Genomic DNA, 21193 nt, shown 5'->3' on the forward strand with positions numbered 1-21193 from the left:
GTGCCAGTGGTGGGCCGCTCAATCTGCCGCCCCCGCCGTCGCATTCAACTATACCGGCGTATAGACGCCGCCGGTACAGTTGAATGCAATGATGGAGGAGAGAGCGTCTACAGACGCTCTTCTCCCATCATTCCCCGCTCTGCCTCTGACACTGCGGGTGCGCGATGATGTCATATCATCGCACACCTGCTGTGTCCCGGGCAGACTGCAGCTGCTGAGACAGGAGCAGGAACCAGGAAGCAACGCTGGGCACGAGGAGAGGTGAGGAGAGTTTTTTTTTTTTCTGGACTGTGGGGCCATTCTCGGAGGAGGTGAGGGGAGGAAGAGAAGAGATGTGGGCTGTATATAGTTATCTGTGGGCTGTGCTCTGTGCTGTATACTGCTGTGGGCTGTATATAGTTCTCTGTGGGCTGTGCTCTGTGCTGTATACTGCTGTGGGCTGTATATAGTTCTCTGTGGGCTGTGCTCTGTGCTGTATACTGCTGTGGGCTGTATATAGTTCTCTGTGGGCTGTGCTCTGTGCTGTATACTACTGTGGGCTGTATATAGCTCTCTGTGGGCTGTGCTCTGTGCTGTATACTACTGTGGGCTGTATATAGCTCTCTGTGGGCTGTGCTCTGTGCTGTATACTACTGTGGGCTGTATATAGTACTCTGTGGGCTGTGCTCTGTACTGTATACTGCTGTGGGCTGTATATAGTTCTCTGTGGGCTGTGCTCTGTGCTGTATACTGCTGTGGGCTGTATATAGTTCTCTGTGGGCTGTGCTCTGTGCTGTATACTACTGTGGGCTGTATATAGTACTCTGTGGGCTGTGCTCTGTACTGTATACTGCTGTGGGCTGTATATAGTTCTCTGTGGGCTGTGCTCTGTGCTGTATACTGCTGTGGGCTGTATATAGTACTCTGTGGGCTGTGCTCTGTGCTGTATACTGCTGTGGGCTGTATATAGTTCTCTGTGGGCTGTGCTCTGTGCTGTATACTACTGTGGGCTGTATATAGTACTCTGTGGGCTGTGCTCTGTGCTGTATACTGCTGTGGGCTGTATATAGTTCTCTGTGGGCTGTGCTCTGTGCTGTATACTGCTGTGGGCTGTATATAGTACTCTGTGGGCTGTGCTCTGTGCTGTATACTGCTGTGGGCTGTATATAGTTCTCTGTGGGCTGTGCTCTGTGCTGTATACTACTGTGGGCTGTATATAGTACTCTGTGGGCTGTGCTCTGTGCTGTATACTGCTGTGGGCTGTATATAGTTCTCTGTGGGCTGTGCTCTGTGCTGTATACTACTGTGGGCTGTATATAGTACTCTGTGGGCTGTGCTCTGTGCTGTATACTGCTGTGGGCTGTATATAGCTCTCTGTGGGCTGTGCTCTGTGCTGTATACTACTGTGGGTTGTATATAGCTCTCTGTGGGCTGTACTCTGTGCTGTATACTACTGTGGGCTGTATATAGCTCTCTGGGCTGTGCTGTATACTGCTGTGTGCTCTGTGCTATATATAGTACTCTGTGGGCTGTGCTCTGTGCTGTATACTACTGTGTGCTATATATAGTTCTCTGGGCTGTGCTCTGTGCTGTATACTACTGTGTGCTCTGTGCTATATATAGTACTCTGGGCTGTGCTCTGTGCTGTATACTACTGTGTGCTATATATAGTTCTCTGGGCTGTGCTCTGTGCTGTATACTACTGTGGGCTGTATATAGTACTCTGGGCTGTGCTCTGTGCTGTATACTACTGTGGGCTGTATATAGTACTCTGTGGGCTGTGCTCTGTGCTGTATACTACTGTGGGCTGTATATAGTACTCTGTGGGCTGTGCTCTGTGCTGTATACTGCTGTGGGCTGTATATAGCTCTCTGTGGGCTGTGCTCTGTGCTGTATACTACTGTGTGCTGTATATAGCTCTCTGTGGGCTGTGCTCTGTGCTGTATACTACTGTGTGCTCTGTGCTATATATAGTACTCTGTGGGCTGTGCTCTGTGCTGTATACTACTGTGTGCTATATATAGTTCTCTGGGCTGTGCTCTGTGCTGTATACTACTGTGGGCTGTATATAGTACTCTGTGGGCTGTGCTCTGTGCTGTATACTACTGTGGGCTGTATATAGTTCTCTGTGGGCTGTGCTCTGTGCTGTATACCACTGTGGGCTGTATATAGTTCTCTGTGGGCTGTGCTCTGTGCTGTATACTACTGTGGGCTGTATATAGCTCTCTGTGGGCTGTGCTCTGTGCTGTATACTACTGTGGGCTGTATATAGCTCTCTGTGGGCTGTGCTCTGTGCTGTATACTACTGTGTGCTCTGTGCTATATATAGTACTCTGTGGGCTGTGCTCTGTGCTGTATACTACTGTGTGCTATATATAGTTCTCTGGGCTGTGCTCTGTGCTGTATACTACTGTGGGCTGTGCTCTGTGCTGTATACTACTGTGGGCTGTATATAGTACTCTGTGGGCTGTGCTCTGTGCTGTATACTACTGTGGGCTGTATATAGTTATCTGTGGGCTGTGCTCTGTGCTGTATGCTACTGTGGGCTGTATATAGTTCTCTGTGGGCTGTGCTCTGTGCTGTATATAGTTCTCTGTGGGCTGTGCTCTGTGCTGTATACTACTGTGGGCTGTATATAGTTCTCTGTGGGCTGTGCTTTGTGCTGTATACTACTGTGGGCTGTATATAGTTCTCTGTGGGCTGTGCTCTGTGCTGTATACTACTGTGTGCTGTATATAGTTCTCTGTGGGCTGTGCTGTATATAGTACTCTGTGGGCTGTGCTGTATATAGTACTCTGTGGGCTGTGCTGTATATAGTACTCTGTGGGCTGTGCTGTGTATAGTACTCTGTGGGCTGTGCTGTGTATAGTACTCTGTGGGCTGTGCTGTATATAGTACTCTCTGGGCTGTGCTGTATATAGTACTCTCTGGGCTGTGCTGTATATAGTACTCTCTGGGCTGTGCTGTATATAGTACTCTCTGGGCTGTGCTTTATATAGTACTCTGGGCTGTGCTGTATATAGTACTCTGGGCTGTGCTTTATATAGTTCTCTGTGGGCTGTGCTGTATATAGTTCTCTGTGGGCTGTGCTGTATATAGTTCTCTGTGGGCTGTGCTGTATATATTACTTTGTGGGCTGTGCTGTATATATTACTTTGTGGGCTGTGCTGTATATATTACTCTGTGGGCTGTGCTGTATACTACTGTGTGGACTGTGCTGTATACTTCTACGTGGGCTGTGCTGTATACTACTGTGTGGTCTGTGCTGTATACTACTGTGTGGTCTGTGCTGAATACTGCTGTGTGGGCTGTGTTATCTACTACGCGAGCTGTGCTATAGTATGCAGGCTGTGCTGTATACTATGCGGTTTGTGCTATATAATATGCGGGCTTTGCTATATACTATGGGGAGTATATTATATTCTATGGGGGAGGCCATGTTATGTACTATGTGGCTATGTTATATACTATTGTGGGGGTATATTATATTCTATGGGGGAGGCTGCGTTATATACTATGGGGGGCTGCATTATATTCTATGGGGGGCTACATTATATATTATGGGGAGGTGGGCTGTATTATATTCTATGGGGGTTACATACTCTGGGGTGGCTGCATTATACTCTGTGGGGTGGCTGCATTATACTCTGGGGTGGCTGCATTATACTCTGGGGTGGCTGCATTATACTCTGGGGTGGCTGCATTATACTCTGGGGTGGCTGCATTATACTATATGTGGGCTGCATTATACTGTATCGAGGACTATGGGGAATACGTTATACTATATGAAGAACTATGGGGTGCATTATACTATGGGAAGTGAATTGTACTACATGGATGACTGTGGCGGTGCATTATACTATATGGAGCACTATGAGGATTGTATTATGCTATATGGAGGACTATGAGGATTGTATTATGCTATATGGAGGACTATGAGGAGTGTATTATACTATGTGGAGGACTGAGCAGTGTATTTTAATATATGGAGGACTATAGGGAGTGTATTATACTATATGGAGGACTATGGAGCACATTATAATATATGGAGGACTATGGGGTGTATTTTACTAAACAAGTAAAATGCTGCATATTCGGATTGTTTTTGCTGGAACAAAAAGCCTTGTTGTCAGCAGCACATTGCCAGTGTAAACTGTAGATGTGCTGCTGAAAACATGATACTGTATGGTGATCTGTTAGTGATCTATTAGTGATCGTTCTGTCTCATCATTATTCCTCAGCTGGTGGAAAGAGGCCGGGAAACAAGCGTTGAACAACTTCAGTATTGTCGATCAAACTCGTTTAGCGGCCTGAACTCAGCGCACGTAAATACAACAGAAAGGCTTCTGTGTGATGTGCAATATGTTAGCATTTGGGGCCCCATTTTAAACTTTACCTAGGGCCCCACTTTGCCTAAAACCGGCCCTGCCTACAAGTGTACAAAGATATTATACAGTCACCATGTGACAAGTGGGCCTGTGTAACTTCAAATGCCAGGGCTGAATTTTAGTCCCAGTCCGGCCCTGTGTGATACAATCACAGTTTTTTCTCTGTAGATCTAGCAGTTCTCTGAATGCTGAGCCGTGTAAAACCCCGCCCACACCTCTGATTGGTAGCTTTCTGCTTACACTACAAATAGGGAGAAAGCTGCCAATCACTGGTGGAGTCAGGGTTGGACCAAGAAGCATGAGACACCTAGTCCTGTAGTGATAATCTCCTGCTGATTAACCCCGTTCTGATCTCGGACGGGATAGTACGTCCGAGGTCAGATCCCCTGCTTTGATACAGGGCTCCGCGGTGAGCCCGCATCAAAGCCGGGACATGTCAGCTGTTTTGAACAGCTGACATGTGCCCGTAATAGGCGCTGGCAGAATCGCGATCTGCCCGCGCCTATTAACTAGTTAAATGCCGCTGTCAAACGCAGACAGCGGCATTTAACTACCGCTTCTGGCCGGGCGGCCGGAAATGATCGCATCGCCGACCCCCATCACATGATCGGAGGTCGGCGATGCTTCAGAATGGTAACCATAGAGGTCCTTGAGACCTCTATAATTACTGATCCCCGGAAGCTGTGAGCGCCACCCTGTGGTCGGCGCTTACAGCACACCTGCATTTCTGCTACATAGCAGCGAACATCAGATCGCTGCTATGTAGCAGAGCCGATCGAGTGGTGCCAGCCTCTAGCCTCCTATGGAGGCTATAGAAGCATGGCAAAAGTAAAAAAAAAAAAGTAAAAATAAATGTGAAAAAAAATAAATATATAAAAGTTTAAATCACCCCCTTTCGCCCGAATCAAAATAAATCAATTAAAAAAAAAATGAAACCTACACATATTTGGTATCGCCACGTTCAGAATCACCCGATCTATCAATAAAAAAGCATCAACCTGATCGCTAAACGGAGTAGTGAGAAAAAAATTCGAAACGCCAGAATTACGTTTTTTTGGTCGCCACGACATTGCCACGACATTGCATTAAAGTGCAATAACGGGCGATCAAAAGAACGTATCTGCACCAAAATGCTCTAATTAAAAACGCCAGCTCGGCACGCAAAAAATAAGCCCTCAACCGACCCCAGATCATGAAAAATGGAGACGCTACGAGTATTGGAAAATGGCGCAATTTTTTTGTTGTTGTTTTTTTTAGCAAAGTTTGGAATTTTTTTTCACCACTTAGATAAAAAATAACCTAGTCATGTTAGGTGTCTATGAACTCGTAGTGACCTGGAGAATCATAATGGCAGGTCAGTTGTAGCATTTAGTGAACCTAGCAAAAAAGCCAAACAAAAAACAAGTGTGGGACTGCACTTTTTTTGCAATTTCACTGCACTTGGAATATTTTTCCCGTTTTCTAGTAGATGACATGGTAAACCCAATGATGTCGTTCAAAAGTACAACTCATCCCGCAAAAAATAAGCCCTAACATGGCCAAATTGATGGAAAAATAAAAAAGTTATGGCTCTGGGATGGAGGGGAGCGGAAAACGAACACGGAAAAATGGAAAATCCCAAGGTCATGAAGGGGTTAAACACTGATTGTATTGAAACAGTAAAACCTAGCCTTGTAAGTGACACATCACTGGAACCAGGGTTTCAGCCTTTATATCATGCTGCTCTCAGATTGCATAGCAAAAACCTGCTGACAGATTCCCTTTAATTCATAACTGTCTAGCAGGAATAAATGAGGAACGGCATAGGACATCAATACAAGAAATTACACTCCAGAATGGTTATATCATGGTTAACACAATCATTTATTAAAACTGATGTGTCTGGAGAGATCTTTTACTTAACCCACGTTCAAATAATGTTCTTACATCTCCTCTCATGACACCTGTATCTGTTTGTTTTTTTTAAAGTGTGAAGTGAAGCTTTATTTCACCATCTTGATAGAAATCTCAGTAGTTCTGGAATTTACAGGTTCTGCTATGTATCATATAAAGAATGTAGACTGATCATATGTACCAAACATAATATGAGCACGATGCTGAGGAGCCAGAGATGAAGGTGTAAGGCACAAGAGACAATGCACGCTGCGCATATGCAGCCACACGCATGGCACAGGCATTCTGAAAACTGCAGCCGAAAACTGGAAGGGCTCGATGGTTGACAATAGTAATAAAAAATCTGAAATAAAATGGAAGCAACTTGGAGGAAATGCAATGACTAGAACAGGATTAACTAAGGGCCAGTTGTCACCTGGAGTATTCTTGGATTGTGAGCATGGAAAGACCCAGGCAGATGTAATTGATGAAAAAAATAGCGGTTATTCGTAGAAATTATGCAGTGATTTCAAAAGGTTGATCATTTTTTTCTAGTAATTTTTCTAAAAGTTGAAATTAATGGATAAACCTTTATGAGTAGCTCAACTGTAGCTGCTGATTGCCTGCAGCGGTGACTTAACATGACAATGTCATGACACTAGCAAGTGACACAGTGCTGACATGGAAGGAATGGCCACAATCCGGCGAGAGGCAAGTATGGACTATTTTTTTTATTTTGCATTGCACAGTCCAGCTATTGATAATGGTTTGTCCATTCGTGGGCATCTTTTAATAACGAAAAACAGCAAAGTTGCACAAAAGTCGAACAGGTAGATTACAGACTTATGGAGGATCTCAACGATGATCCAAGGAAAAGGGGAAACTGCCTACACTCCCAGTAGAGTTAGACAACTCTTTGGCATTGAAGACGTCTCCTGACAAGTCCCGGAATGCTGCTCTCCCGGAAGTGTACTTTTATGTGTAACCTCCAAACAGGGCCCCAGCATCGTGATACACATTCAGGGGTCGGAAATGGGCCATTTAAAAAGTTGACTATCCTTGCTCTCCATTTTACTGTGATCAGTGCGTCCATTTTCAGTTTCTTAGAACTTGTTATACGCCAACGTCCTAGTGTGTTAGGACAATCTGGCCCACATCTCATAAACACTATGTACTTTCAAGGGTCCTGATGGGAAATTTGGTGCTATCGTTGCAGTTTTCTGATATAAGAACCCAGTTCTAATGTACGGTTCCACCTTGGTAACAGAGCAGTTAATGTCTGCTTTCTATGGCTTATTTATTCCATAGAAATTTGTAGCGATCTTGTTGGTGAAAAGCCACCGTCCCTGATACAAATTCAGGGGTCAGAAATGGGCCATTTAAAATTTTGCCCAAAAATAGTAACCTCCAGGAGTATAAAAAAGTACAATGCTTGACCTGACTATCCTTGCTCTCCATTGTCCTGTGATCAGCGCATGCATTTTCAGTTCCTTAGACTTGTTATACGCCAAAGTCCTAGTGTGTTAGGACAATCTGGTCCACATCCCACAACTACTATGTCCTTTCAAGGGACATGATTGGAAATTTGGTGCTATCGTTGCATTTTTCTGATACAAGAACCCAATTCTAATGTGTGGTTCAGCCTTGGTAGCAGAGCGGTTAATGTCCGCTTTCAATGACTTATCTATTCCATAGCAGTTTGTAGCAATCTTGCTGGTGAAAAGGCACCGGCACGATACAATTTAAATGCTCTTGGCAGAAACCAGATGATAAATAGAGGGTTCTGCTTAGTGGCTGTGAAACTAGCGCGACTATGAAGAGTGGAGATATTAATATGTTAGAACAAAGGGGCATTGAGCTCGATCTCAGATGCCTATCACCCTCACAGATAACGCACTGTCTGCTCTCCTGCGCCTCCTCCTACCATGTTTAATTTAACAACAGAAAAAAAAACTAATTTAGCTCCCGCTGAAGAGGGAGAGAACATTTCACCAAGGTTTAACCCATCCGCCCTGTATGAAAAAAAGCGTTCAGAAAAAAAATTACTGAATCGTATGGTTGGTATAGGACACCAGGTATCCTCTTCAGTTTCAGGTCATATGGGAAAAATGTGACCCCATATTTACAAAAATATATATGTATATACAATATAGTGCAAACGTTTTAGGCAGGAGTGGAAAAAATGTTGCAAAGTGAGAATGCTTTCAAAAATAGAAGAATTAATAGAAATAGTCAATTAACAAAATGCAAAGTGAAAAAACAAAAGATAAATGTAAATCACATCAGTATTTGGTGGCTGCCCTTTGCCTTTTGTGAAGGATCTCGGCAGGTGGTTGTTCCAAACATCATGGAGAACTGACCACAGATCTTCTGTGGATGTCACTCGTGCAACTCCTTCTGTCTCTTCATGTGATCCCAGACAGACTGGATGATGTGAGATCAGGGATCCGCGGGGGCCGGATCATCACTTCCTGGACCCCTTGTTCTTAATGACATTGGGTGGATTTTTAGGGTCGTTGTTCTGCTGCAGAATAAATTTGGAGCCAATCAGATGCCCCTCTGATGGTGATACAAGATGGAGGTGTATCCGTTTGTCGACTTGATATATTGTCAAGGACCCTTGGGATATAGATAAATTAAAACTTACTTGCTGGATGGATGGGCTACTTTTGTTTGTTGCTTTTACTTACAATATTTTGTCATCTTGACTCAAAGGGATTTTCCGATAAACAACATCTATCAATAGGATAGATGATAAATATATGATTACTGCGGGTCTGGCAACTGAGACCTCCACTGATCTCAAGAACAGAAGTCCAAACGTTCCTTGCATGAAATAAAGCGTTAGTGAACATGTGGGACCCCCATTCTCATGCTCCCAGTGATCAGACCCCAGTGTTCCTACATCTATCAGCTGTCCCGTGGATAGTTGATAAAAGTGTAAAGCTCAGCTGGTGAGATGGACCACTAAGTCTCAGGTCAAGGTGGGCAAACGGACCCTTGGTGTCTGTGCGGCTTCCTAGAAGGCACATGGAACCATGAGGACTTGGACACAGAGCAAATTCAGGAGCAGTTGTATGGATTACGTTGGACCCAATGGGGAATAATGCAAGTTGTATGCACAGAGGGTGGAGTCCTCCAAACATAGGACTCTAGAGTCTCAAGCCTAAAACACAAGTCTGTGTCCTAGTGGGTCTTAAACAGGCCTAGGAAGATGATATCACTGATCTTTGCCGGACAATTTGTAAAACCCGACATTGAGCACAACAGAGGGCATCAGAGTCAGGGGAAGGGAGCGGATCCTGGGATATCAGGGACAGGTGTGTAAGGATATGTTGAAACCTGTCATAGAGAATAAAACATTTGGAGGCTTAAATTCAGTAGGCTGAATCCTTCTCTCCCCCAACATTATTTGTCAGGGGAGAGTCGGGAGACCCCCATAACCGTTGTCTGATCCTGCAGGTTGGGCCAACTGTAATCTAATGTGTACAGGCACATTAAATCTATATCTATAGTGTCAAAGATAAAATAAATATTGCATCATTGGCTCCCAATAAACCATAAACTGAGATGTATGGCTGATACGGGAAGGGGAAGATTTGCGTTACGGTTTGAGCAAATTTCTATTGCGATACGTTCTCCAGCACAGTTTCCTACCTATGTCCCTTTAATATCAGATTCACAGAGGTCCATACAGAAGGCGATGGCGGGTGAGGTTAGGGGTTAAGAAGGAAGGAATTCACTGGCTAATGTGCAGCGGCCAATGTGACAAAGACGCATGTGAGAAGGGATTAGTTTGGGGACAGCGGAGCCTTTGAGAGACGAGTTGTCTGACTGGTTATCAGAGTCTGGAGTGGCTGCCCCGGGTCTGGATAAAACACTGTGTGTAATCGCTCAGTGTTATGGGGCTGGATCGGGGATAGGGAAACAGAAAGGGATTGTTTTACAGAAGCACGCGTAACCACAACCCCATTGTGTGGGTCAGAACCACCTGCGGAGAGGATTATAGGGACAGGTATTCATGTGTTAACCCTTCACTTTGGTAAAAGTTATGGTAGAAGAACCATTTTTTTTTCCTACAGCTGCCAAGCACAATTCTAAAACATATTTTCAGCTTGAATTTGGAGTTTACAAATTAAATTAATATGCATGAAAGAGGAATTTGTACATATTTTATATAATGTCTTGCATTAATCTTGAGTTACAGCCAGAGCTGAAATCTTCCAGCATTCTTTGCTCACTCTGTGTATTTGGTTTGTACTTCACATCTTAAATAAAAAAATATGATATGTAATAATTCATTAATTGGCTTGGTTTTATTTTTTTCACCAAACAGATTTATCAGCGTCATTCTCATCGTGATCAGTACCATGGACAGCAAATAGGATTAGACATTTACATCTTTATGTCCTAATTTCAGATGGAAATTACCACGATCGATCTCCTCCATTGTTCCAAGAGCAGATTCTCAGAGGTACATCTTGAAGCTCCGGCGCTCCAGTCCAAAGCCTGTATCAGGGGACCCCCAACAACTGCATACTACTTAGAGTAGTTCTGATCTCCAATGTGTTAGAACAGTCTCAAGTACTAAGACCCAGTTTCACTTCTTGGTCCCTCAATAAGGCCAGAGCACAAGAGAAAATGATTAAAATGTTCTCTCCCAGTTTTTCTCTCTTCGGTTTGGACAGGATCCAATCATGACATTCAATCACAACCCAAAGGAAGTTCTTTTTGATGTGGCAAACATAGACTACTAGAAGTTCTCCATGTCATCCAAACCATTCTTGTGGCCAAGCCCTTATTGATATCCCAAACATACCAATGGGACATTCATCTCGATGTCCCGCACATAGACCATTAGGAGTTCTTCACGATGTACAATCATTGTCTATTTTGATGTCCTAATCACAGAACACTAGAAGTTATTCACAATGTCCAAGTCATGTCACAGTGGAAGTCCTCTTTGATGTCCCGAACATAGACTGCTGGAAATTCTTCATGAAGCCCATGCAAATACGGTCAAATGCACACCAATTGTATTCAATGGTGGTGCACACACGTCTGGTTTTTCACACAGACCGTGAATTCTCATGGTGCTAGTGGTGATCTCATTGAGGTCACCGCAGTTCATTGATCCACTCACAATGAGCAGCTCGAGGGAGAGCTTCAGTGACCAGTGGTAACCTCTGAGACGTCACCGCTTGTCACTGAAGCTGCTCTCTCAGCATCTCATTGTCTCCTGGATTTCAGCCTTAATGGTCACATCAAGCCACCGTTCAATTTGAAATCCAGATGTAGCAGAGATGGATTATGGCGTGGGACACTATGGATTATCTTCTAGTCAGACAGATGAGAAATACGGTTGCTTAATTTTTTGTTTTTTTTACGGGGGACATGGGCATTGGAGGATTATCTTCTCACCGGATAGGTGAGGGATATGGTTATTTATTATTTTTAGTCTTTTACAGGGGACATGGGCAACGATGGATTATAGGCGTATAGCTGGGAGTCTGGTGTCACACTAGGACCGATATGGGTATGGATCACTCCTGATTTATCCAGTCCACTCATGGCCTCTTAAAGGAGTTAGAACATATTCTACTTGGGTCTATTCCTCAGGAACATGATTCCCCCGGTCCTTTACTTCTTTGTGTAGTGTTGACTTCCAGACTCATTATACCTGAGTCCTTTTTCTAACTTACCTGTCATTTACATATATTATCTCTACTGGTGAAAGATATTTTAGGAAATGTTCATATTTAAGTCTAATGTAGTAATAAAGACGATTTTGTATTTACTTCAAAGGCAGACTTGCTGACCCCCTTTTTTTCAAATTTTTCTATGTATATCCATTGGAGATTTCTGTCATTCTGTGGCAGTTCTGAGGTGGCCACTTGGCCCTGTGACATGTTGCATACTGTGATTATTGCTTTTATTCATTTGTTTATATTAATATCAACCCACAGTTGTCTGCTTAACCTTTGCTGATTTTAATTGCCCCCCTTTTTCTCTAGGGTTACCCGTAAACTCACCAGTAAAGGCTAAGCAAACAGCTGTGAGCTTTTATTAATAGCCTGGGAACCTTTTGGGAAATTGTCCTTTTTTGCAGATTATTAACATCAGTCCCCAGCTGTGGGCTTTTCCTTAGCTGGCTATGAAAATTATGCGGGAGCCCAGGCCATTTTTTTTTATTTAATTTTAAATTTTGCACATGAAGCACACAGTGACTGCTGAATACAACTCCCATCATTGTCGCTTGGTTGCGCTAATCTCAGGAAGACCAGGCAACAATGATGAGAGTTAGCTTCAGCAGCCAGTGACTGGGATCAGCGCGGATTGTGCTGCTTTACCCAGGTGCTGGAATGTGTCACACAGACAGCACACAGATGTAACACATGGACACACAGACGCACAAACAGCAAATGGATACATGGAAGTCACACGGATGTCACACACATGCATACGGATGGCACACAGACACAGACAACGGATCTCACCAGTACTGGTTTTTCCTTACGGGAATCATCAGGACTTGTGAAGGAGGCCTTACACATAGACTACTTGAAATTTGCCATGATGTCCAAAATCATCTTGTAGCCAAGTTCTTTTTTTATGTCCCAAACATAGCTGAATGGGAAGTTCTTTTTGGTGTCCCAACACAGACCACTGGAAGTCCTTTTTTGAATTCCCAACACAGACCACTGGAAGTCCTTTTTTGATTTCCCAACACAGACCACTAGAAGTCCTTTTTTGATGTCCGAAAGACAGTCCACTTGAATTCCTTTCTGATGTCACAACACGGATCACTGGAAGTTCCTCTTGATATTTTGAACCATGGCACATTGGACATTTTTCTTGTGGACCACTGTGGTTTAACCATGTACACTTGTTCTATAGAAATATAAGACAAAATCTCTTGTTGCACAAGGTAGCTTCTGAAGATGCTGGATTCTCACCAATCACAAAAACAGGGTTCATTAGTTTTCCGTTTGAATTGATTGTTGGTGGAGCATACGCGCTAAGGTTGTACTAAATGTCTGTATGATTGACAGAACAAGCGTAGTACAGCACCCTGCTACTTCCGTCAGTCCATTCTCCATATGGAGTGACAGGTCACATCTTCTACCACTGCATCAGTCAACAATGACTCAGAAACCCCAAGTCTTCTAATCAGCAATCGGACCTCCAGATTCCCTGTTAAGGATTAGGTAACTGATAAAATAAATGACGCAATGATTTGTTAGAAAATAAAATACGGTACATAGAAATTGAACTTATATCCTTAAAATAAGTATAAACTCATAATAATAATAAAAAAATGATTATAAATGCATATCTCCACTAGGGGACGTCAATATGTATTCTATGTAACCTCTCCTGCTACTGGTATCAAAAGCCATAAAGAAATCCCTCGTCCTGCTCTTGGCCGTATAAACCTTGTGCCCCTGATATTACGGTCTTCCCTCCGTTGCGTATCCAATGACAGACAAATTGCATCTCACTCAATTTAAACCGATTTACTTTTCAACATTCCCTCTCTGCCAATTAATGGCTTTAATTTGCTGCGTTACGACCCCGTAAATTGCTGCCACAGAAAAGATAATTGACAGAGACTTGATCTGTTACGGGAGAGGGCAGACACAGGCCGACACTGTTCTCTGCTAATCTTATTTTTATTTATCAATATCAGCAATGGCAATTAGGGCGGCCAGAAGTAATGGCCAAAGACACTCATTAGCACACTGACCGATCCCCGGTCCTCAAATAACATCTTACAAAGTTTTGTCACATGGATGGGACTAGCCTACATTAGTTATGTAACCCTTTAAAGCGATTTACACATTTTACTTTTTGCTTCTTCTTCCAGATTTAGCTCCAGTCTTCTATACCGGTTGTGTTTGGCCCTGCAACCTCAGACACATTCATCTGAATTGGAGTGATCTGAAAACACCAGGCAATAATGGAGCTATTGCAAGAAAAGAAAAAGTATAAAGAAAAGACTATTGAGTTTATTAGGGTATTTTTTGGTGCAATTTTTAGAATTGTTTTGTACATATTAATATTTAGAGAGGAACCTCTCAACTTTCCTATTTTAGTAACTACGGTACTTACATTGCCAATGAAACATCAATGCAGGGAGGAGAGTTTCTTTTGTAATTTCCTCTATTATTCCTCCTAGAAATTTTAGAAAAAAATTGACAATTGAATGATATTTTTCTAGTATTGATAAAGTAGCAACTCACTCGGGAAAAATAGGTAACACACTAAAAACTGCAACTGACCCTGCCGATTCCTGTACAGACTAGAGATCCTGACCCAGTAGTCCCTACTGGTTCCTATGGGAGCTGAGATAGACCTAACCACAGACTAGACGATGACAGCTCAGACCTATGTTGCCTGAAAGGCTGTTGAGCACTTCACATTCCTCCTAAAGAACCGGAGGGCAGAGCAGGGTGTAAATTACCTACAGAAGTGAAAGTGTGCAGAAATAGAAAGAGATCCTAGAGGGAGTAAAACAAACCATAAAATACAAAATAAAAGATTAAGTACATACTGTTTGAGACTATGTTACCTACTTCATAAAAAGAAAGAGAAGATAGGTGCCAGGTAAGGAACATAAACAGCAGAGAAATAAACCCTAGCTGGTCTTTCACTGACTGGCTAAAACTACAGCAATATGGCTGGACATCCAAATGAGATTATCACTGGCAGAAAATACCAGCAGGGGGGAAAAAGGGAAAACTACACCCAAAAGGTGATAGGGCAGACAAATGATTAAATGAGAACACTTGTTATCCTAAAGAGACTGAAGCAAGAATAACTGAAACTAAACACCGGGAGAAAAGATGTCTCTGTTGTGGCTCAGTGGACAGAGAAGGCAACCACAAAGCACAGGGTCAAGGGTTCAAAACCAGACACCAAGGGCTGACAATTTCATTCCTTATAGCAGTATCAATTATAGGTGAGCAAATACATTTGCAGGACCCTGATCTAGTGGCAGGTCAGAATTCTGTGGACATCAGACAAGAGCCCTATAAACCGCTCTCCTACCTGTTGACATCCACAGCTCCTTTTTTTGATTAGCCAGTGTGGTGCAGCATCATGTATGCATCACGTCTCAACAATGTCATCACACCAGGCTAATCAAAAGAGGAGATGGGGATACTGTCAAGTAGGAAGCAGAGTGCAAGACTCCTGTACAGCGGCCATTGGGTCCTGGACCAGGGTGCTGCAAGTGTATTTGCAGATCTCAAGTAGCAACCAGTTGTTCATTTTTTCATGCACTTTCAGGAAAAATAACAGAGGAAAAGGCCCAGCATTATTTCCAAATTTTCACTAGAAGGTTATGGTCACACGACCGTTCTCTACACATCCGAGAAAACCAGACCAATTATTCTGATCAGAATGTGATCAGTGTGACATCATCTTTTCTCGGACATGGAGCAAAAAAAAGTTTCTCCATCTTCTCCATGCTGTCAGTCTGATGGCATCCGAGGGCACTCTGATTTTTTTCATGGACCCATAGACTTGCATTGCCAATTTTAATCTGACCCTGGTGAAGTAAAGATAGAGGACAAGAGAGAAAAGAGGAAGGAATCTGTGTGTGGAAAATGCTATATAATGCTTTATATAGGCGGTCAGAGGCGCAGTACGATAAGAAGATCCTGCCCATCGTGGGCGTAGAAGAAACAAAAGGGCGTAAAGAGTTGTCCAGCCCTTCAAAGGTTACGCCTGTTGGATGGAGCATTGGAAGTGGAGGTGCCAGCCTAAAGAGAGTAGTGGCCATTGCATTAAAACAAAGTAGAAAGAGAAGGCTTGAGAGGTGTAACCCAGGAAATGGGCAGAGGAGTTAACCGAACAGGATGGTGAGCTAAAGAGAACCCCACCCAGTGAAAGGCAGAGTAGTGATGTGGGACGCCGAGTGACACAAAGGCTGGCGCCACTTCTTTGCTGGGAGATGAGAAGAGAGTAGCACTACACAGTGACAGTATGGAGAGTTGTGATGGTGAGCAAAGGCCTGACACTGAACGAACCATACGAAGGAGGAAAAGGCTGTGGACGGCAGAAGAGTTAAGAGTTAGAGGCCTGCGGCCTGATCGTGAAATGTGGCCTGGTGAAGAAAGTCATCAGGTTCCCTGGAGGAGAGCCAAAGGTCGGTACAAAGAAGAAAACCTGGGTCTAAGCAAGGTAAAGAGAAAATAAGTGAAGTTTGGAGCTGGAAGGAGTTCACGTCATGCCCGTTGCACCCTCGTGTCTGGAGCAGTACTAAAGGGCCAAATACAGTGTACCTATGGTAAAAAAAAAGTGGGACTCCAATAATCTAGTCACAGATGGCCCCAGTGTTTTTGCACTCATTGTGCTTCTCCCTGCTGAAGCAAGAGACGTTGCAGCTGTGAGAAGGTTGTGCACTCTTCGCTAAGGACTGAACCAATCTGAAATGAACGTTGCCCTAAGGGACTGTATGTCTGTCTTGTGGACAAGAATGGAGCAAAAGGACTGTATCCCTGTCCTGCGGACTGAAGGGTGGAATAATGGATTGTGTCCTTAACGTGAAGGACTAGCCTTACAGGGATGGCCTGCACCATGTTGTCTTGAGGGCCCCCATTTGGAGGGTCTAAAGATAACTGGAGGGACTGGTTAGTAAAAAAGGACATTTGTAGGGTTGCAGTTCTGGGGTCCTAACCAAATAGGACCGGAGGACTGGCATCGTTAAAGAAGGGGGAAATGTAAGGACATGGACATGCTGCCCACATTCTCCCTTGTAGACATGTATTAATGTTATGTGATATGATTTAGTAATGTGTGTTTATAGTGATAGAGCTGTGTATAGCCGATCAACAGGTAATGAGTAGGTACAGTGAGAGATAATGTTTGCGACTAGCTCAGAGTGGGAGGGACTAAGCTGAAGGGAAAGGAGACAGTTTCTTTTCATAATGACAGAAAGGGGTCAGAGTGTGTAGTAAGTAGTAAGGTCCAATGTGAGCAGTGCCGCAGTTTGTGGGTGTTCCCTAACTGTGAGAGGAGACTGAGAAAAAAGAGATCGCGTGATGAGAAGCAGAAATGAGGATAGCGACTGAGAGACAGAGTGAAATACCAGAGATGGGTCTTAGGAGAGGAGAGCCTAGCAGTTTTGCTCAGCATTTATAGCTCCAAGAGGTAACAGGCCTTAATGGGCCAGAATACATAAAACAAAGAGAGTGCCCTGGGCGGAAGTTCCAGAGTGTCAGAGATGGAAGAGACAAGTAAAGGCCATAGTGGAAAAGTAGCTCCTCTAAGGGAAAAAGGAAACGGAACTGTAGGTTGAGCATAGAACTCTTACAAGCTCAACTGTAATATTGAGCTGGGTTATGGTGAAGTAAACAGGAAAGGTAAAAATAGAGGACAAGAGAGAAAAGAGGAAGGAATATGTGTGTCATGGTTACTACATGGTTAATGTCCTGTTCTCTCAGGGTTAATTTTGCTGGCCTCCCTTTTGATCTGGGAGGGGTATTTATACTCACTCCAGACTAGGATTCGCTGTCAGCTATACTTTCTTTTCTGGTCTGTGTGCCTGGCCCCTGGAGTGCGTGCCCGGTTTGCAATTGTTTTCCTTGCTCTCCGTGCGTTACTCTGTTTGTTTGTTCTTCTGGATTTCTGACCTCTGGCTTCACTTCTCACAATCCCCTGTCTCACCCCTTTGGTACTTCGTGATCTCCTGGCTCCTATCTTAGCTTGTTCGATTACTCTCTTGTGTTTATCATTTCTCTGTTCCCCAGCGTCTGGCTCCGTTCCCGATCACCTCCCACTCTGTCACATGGTTCAGGTCCTGTTTGTACCTGGTTAGTAACCCAGCGCTTTGCTCGGCTCCCTTGCTGCTGTGTGCATCATTTCCCACAGCGGTATTACCTGTGAGCCGTGACATTATAGCTGACCATACAATCTTTTCCCTGGTGGGGGATGTTGGTATGCCATGGATCCGATACAGGCTCTCACGGGGCAGATTAATGAACTCTCCCAGGTTATGCAGAAGCTGCCAAAGGAGCAGCAAGCCCTGGCTCACTCACACCAACAGGTCCAGAGAGATGTGTCAGGTGCTTTACAGAGGTTTGCTCCATTGGGGTTCCGGGAGTGGTTGTAGCAGAAGTCTCATCTGAGTTACAGAGAGAGATTTTGGAAGCACGAGCACACGCTCCCAGGAATAAACCCCCAGGTAAATTGTTTGTACCCGAACATTTCCATATCACACACCTGCCAGAATTTCATGATTCTGTGTTGAGTGCACACCCTGGCATTGCAGCTACCTGGGGAGCCGTAGCTAGGAGTCTTTGGTGGCCCTCTATGGGTGGGTACTGATATCAAAAGGTTTGTAAATACTTGAGGGGGGTGTGCTCGCTCTAAGAGCTCTCTGGTCCGGCCAGCCGGGAAATTGGTACCTTTGCCAATTCCGGATAAACCATGGACACATCAGTCCATGGACTTTATCACTAATCTTCCGTCTTCCAAGGGCAACTTAATAGTATAGGTAGTGGTTGATAGGTTTTCGAAGCAAGCCCACTTTGCGCCGTTACCTGAGTTACCTTCTGCTGAAACCTTGGCTGGCTTGTTTATTCAGCACATAGTTCGGTTGCATGGGGTACCTGTGAATGTGGTGTCTGACAGGGGTGTGCAATTTGTGGCCAGGTTTTGGAGGGCTTTTTGTAAGAAGGTGGGGGTTACATTGTCATTCTCCTCTGCTTATCACCAGGAATCTAACGGAGAGACTGAACGCACCAACCAGTCGGAACAAATTTTGAGGTGTCTGGCCTCATCCATACAGGAGGACTGGTGTGAGGTTTTGCCCATGGCAGAATTTGCGTTCAATTGTCGTATTAATCAGTCTACTGGCAAATCTCCCTTTCAGGTCAATTATGGGTTTGTTCCGCAGTTTAGAGAATTTTCCCGCATGGATTCTAGTTGCCCTGTTGCCCAGCTTTTGGTGCAGCAGTTAAGAACCCTTTGGAGGGAGGTTCAGGGGAAAATCTCCAAAGCCCAGAAGAGGTACAAACATTTTGCGGACAGCAGCAGGGGTTCTGTTCCAGCGTTGGCTGTGGGGAGAAGGTGTGGTTGTCTACCCGTAACATCAAACTTAAGATACCCTCTATGAAGTTTGGCCCCAGGTTTATAGGTCCATACAAGATTATAGAGGTGATTAACCCGGTGGCCTATAGATTACAGTTGCCCACCTCCTTCAAAATATCTAATGTCTTCCACAGGTCCCTATTAAAACCTGTGGGAAGATTCTTCATCCAATGTTCCACCAGTGTTGGTAGAGGGACAGCTGGAGTACGAGGTAGAGTGCATCATTGATTCACGGTGGGTGTGCTGGAGGCTTCAGTACCTAATCCACTGGAAGGGATATTCCATTGAGGATCAGTCCTGGGTTCTGGCCAATTCTGTGCATGCTGATAGACTGGTGTTGGCTTTTCATGCCAGGAAACCCTGAGAATCCTGGGGGTCCAGTGGCCCCCCGTTAAGAGGGGGTACTCTCATGGTTAGGAGATGGTTAATGTCATGTTCTCTCAGGGTTAATTTTGCTGGCCTCCCTTTTGATCTGGGAGGGGTATTTATACTCACTCCAGACCAGGATTCGCTGTTAGCTATACTTTCTTTTCTGGTCTGTGTGCCTGGCCCCTGGAGTGTGTGCCCGGTTTGCAATTGTTTTCCTTGCTCTCCATGCGTTACTCTGTTTGTTTGTTCTTCTGGATTTCTGACCTCTGGCTTCACTTCTCACAATCCCCTGTCTCACCCCTTTGGTACTTCATGATCTCCTGGCTCCTATCTTAGCTTGTTCGACTACTCTCTTGTGTTTATCCTTTCTCTGTTCCCCGGCGTCTGGCTCCATCCCCGATCACCTCCCACTCTGTCACATGGTTCAGGTCCTATTTGTACCTGGGTAGTAACCCGGCACTTTGCTCAGCTCCCTTGCTGCTGTGTGCAGTGTTTCCCATAGTGGTATTACCCAGCAGCCGTGACAATGTGTGGAAAATGCTCAGTATTTTTAAAGAAACGTCTATCAAGATATGTGCCCGCTATCTCCTGTATATAATCCCTTCCAAGTTAATGTTCAGTAAAAAGTTTATTTTCAACTTTTCCTTGAACTGTCAGACGTGGTTCTAGCCAACCAGTGTCATCGGTTAGATGCGGCCTGCACGGGCGTAGTGTCCTCACACCACAAGTCCATGCACCCAGCTAGGACCTCAACCTTCATGTAATGTGCTGGGGCCTGAGAGATGAGTACTGTCACAGGTTTACCTTGACTGGAATGGACCAGAAGACAGCAGCGTCTGATTTAAGTTGTTAATCTGGATTGCCAATGATAGTCTTGTGCTGCCTGATGTGGAGTGGAGGAGTCGATGTTGGTGAGGTGTTTGGAGTGTTGATCTGTGACTGCTGCTTGGTGTCTCAGCTGTGTGTCTAGTCTCTCCAATTTAGTTTACCTTCCTTTTCTCCCCAGTGTTCTTCTCTGCTGTCTGTAAATACATATTTGAATGTTTGGTATTTAATTTATCCCTGTACATCATCCCTTGTTAGTCTCGTTTGTGTATATCATCAGAAGTATTTGGGGGATTAAGTATAGCTAGGGCATCCCTAGTGTTAGGGACAGGGAAGGTGCCCCTGATCCTAAGTATTCTGACGACAGAGTTTTGACATTTACACTGGTCCATTCTATTTTTTTGAGCTATCATAGATCCTATGATTATTCTGGGTAGACATCTGCAGCCGCTCAGCCTGGAGAACACTCAAGCACATCTGGTCTGGGTACCGTTACCCCAGGCAGCCCAAGATCGCTTTGCCTGACAGGTTCTCTGGGGCGAGACAAGTTTGTTGGGTTCAGGGAGGCCTGTAAGCTATGCTTTAAGTTACAGCCTCACCCCTCTGGAACTGAGGAGCAACGGGTGGGGATTGTAATTTCGCTTCTTCAGAATGATCCTGAA

The sequence above is a fragment of the Ranitomeya variabilis genome, chromosome 2 (assembly GCF_051348905.1).
Source record: "Ranitomeya variabilis isolate aRanVar5 chromosome 2, aRanVar5.hap1, whole genome shotgun sequence".
NCBI lineage: Eukaryota > Metazoa > Chordata > Amphibia > Anura > Dendrobatidae > Ranitomeya > Ranitomeya variabilis.